At 48.4% G+C, this 2,481-nt stretch overlaps 1 non-coding gene across 1 annotated transcript; it reads left to right on the top strand.

The window, feature by feature from the left end:
- The first annotated feature begins 600 nt into the window (after positions 1-600).
- LOC119049374 (small nucleolar RNA SNORA42/SNORA80 family) lies at positions 601-736 on the top strand. Its single transcript, XR_005082508.2, has one exon. It is a non-coding gene; the product is annotated as a small nucleolar RNA SNORA42/SNORA80 family (small nucleolar RNA).
- The last annotated feature ends 1,745 nt before the right edge of the window (positions 737-2,481 follow it).

The raw sequence follows: 2,481 nt of genomic DNA, 5'->3' as shown, positions 1-2,481 counted from the left end.
TGGTACATTGTGCTGCCTCCAAAAAGCAGGAAATGACAGGGACTGGTCAGTTTTTTCCTTCTATGGCAGCGGAGGGAACGGAGCTGGAGCCTGGCCAGGAGTTGTGCTGAAGACAATATGAAGAAAACACCCCCAAACAGCAGCGAAACTACACAGTACAAACAAAACAGCTTATGTTGTGTCTTTCTCCAGCATCTCATTTTATTTCTCTTTGTTCTCACCATCCCTTTGTACCCTCCACCCCCTCAAAGCAGACAGAGACCCAGAGCGTTCAGTCCCTTGGGCCAATGCCCCAAGTCTCATGCTCGAACTCGGCCTCCAAGCCTGGCCACCATGCTTCTGTGTCGCACACCTCATTGCTTTCCCTGGTTGGACGTCACTGAGTCTTGACAGTACCTCTGTTCCACATCTGCTGGTCCATGACTTCACCCCTCTGGGTGACTTGATTCAGAGCTGTTTACTCTTGCTTTCTGTGGCTACATATTCTTTGAGATATGAGGTTTACGCCTCCTCCCTTAAGCTTGAATCTGAATGGATTTGTGACTAGCTTGTCATCAAAACGATGTGACAGAAATGGCACAAATGATTCCCGCTCTGTCAGAGAAGTCCGTTCATACGGTGGGCCCTTCCCTGTGGGCCTTCCATAGCATACCCACGCCAGAGTAAATTGCAGCCTCGAACCATCGCCCAGCCTCCTTTTCTGTGGGCTGTGAGCACTAAAGGGGATTGTACAGTGTGGAGGGAAAAAAAAAAAGAAGCCCACTCAGCTGCTGCCTCATTTCCTGGGTTACTTGTGTTCGGATCCCTGAGTCTTCAGATGAGAAGTCTGAGCGGCCCCCAAAGTCACCGTGCTGTGAGGAAGCTTAGAAGTCAGACTGTCCATGTTGACATGGCTAGGTCAGCAGTAGCAGCGCACATTCTGGACAGACAGCATGGAACAGAGATAAGCCATCTCCCTTTGTAGCCTGAATGGATTCTTGACCCACAGAATCCACGAGCATGAGGAAATAGTTGTGTTGAGGTGCTAAGTTCCAGCTCCCATCATCATGCAACAGTAAGTGAGACCACTTGTACTTTGACCACATCTGGAAATGGGCATCTCTTTGGAATAGCTCAGTGGATAGCACACTCTTCTATCTCCCCATCCATTTCTCCTGGACTCTTCTTCCCTCTTCCCTTTCTACAGAGATATAGAGGTAAATCTGAAACATTTTCTGAAGGTAACCTCAAGTTGGATTACCAAGAAACATTCCAGAATTCTCTGCTCTAGAAATATCCCCTGAATTAGTGCTTGAAAGTAGTTAGGCTCATGAAAAGAGACTTCATGGAAAGAGACTTTCTGGGGAAGGTTGTAAGTAATTCCAAGTTCCGTCATCAGAATCTTCTCCTACCACTGACTTCCATTTTTGCTGCAGAGATATGATCTGTTCCTTTGGCTTTTTTCAGACTGAGCTCTACGGGGCACGTGCCTCTGGTAGCTGAGCTTTAAGCACAATACCTTTCACATTTGCCTCTCTGTCAAATAAGATAAATGGTTCCAGTCCTTCTCTGGGAGCTCAAAAACTCTCCAGGAGGCATGGTGGACTGCTAGGCCAAGGTGCCACCATGATTTGGTTGTGACTGTACTGTCTCTGCAGGGTGCAGGGCACAGATGGAGCGGGGCGATTGGGCGGTACAGGCGTTTCACTCCCCGCCCGGCCACGCACGTGCGGAGATCACACTTTCAGAGATTTTGGGCAGGTCGCTGAAGCCCTGGGCCTCCCTTCCTTTGCCCCTCCTCCTGCTGTGAAAAATGCTGTGAGGTGACAGGCACCAGCCACTCACAGTGCCTGAAGTGTGTCATCCACTGGACAGATGTGACTGTTAACACGTGGGCTGCTGAAAAGGAAGAAACAGGCCCAAACCTTGCCTTCTTGAAGCCGCGGTTCTCATTGGGCAAGACAGGCAATGGAAATCCACCAAGTAAATAAGTAAATTTTAGAGGGACTTAAAGCGTGAGAAACTCTGGGAGGAACTGGAACAGGGAAGAAAGAGTGATATTTGAGCAAAGACATAAAGGCATCAAGGAAGTTGGCTACAGAGAAATCTGCAGATTTTCACCAAATTTTACCTGGCGTGTTAAAATCATGACTAAGAGCAGTGATGGGAACAGCCCGAGCTGACTGCCCAAACTTCCTGCCTGAATCAGAGTCCTGCCCAGGGATTTAACCCTCGCCCTGCTATCTGCACTAATATTTTATTACTACAAAGCTTGTATATTGTGGTAAGAATAAACTGGCTTTTACATTACCTAAACTGCCTAAAAAGCCGTGTTGTGAATGGAGCCTGAGAGGACCTCACACTGTCATCTGTACGTCTGGTGGGGCCAGGAGGTCACCTCCCAGTGCTAAAGTGATAAAAGTGGTAGAACCAGGTCCAGCCTCCCTACAGGGTGCCAATTTTGGGGGGTCTTCCCTCCAAACCTTACTTTAGGCCCTTAAT

Source organism: Artibeus jamaicensis, unplaced genomic scaffold, assembly GCF_021234435.1.
Source record: "Artibeus jamaicensis isolate MK-2021 breed Jamaican fruit bat unplaced genomic scaffold, CSHL_Jam_final contig_463, whole genome shotgun sequence".
Lineage (NCBI taxonomy): Eukaryota > Metazoa > Chordata > Mammalia > Chiroptera > Phyllostomidae > Artibeus > Artibeus jamaicensis.
Note: the sequence above shows the minus strand (reverse complement) of the source record. Positions and strands in the feature narration are given on the sequence as shown.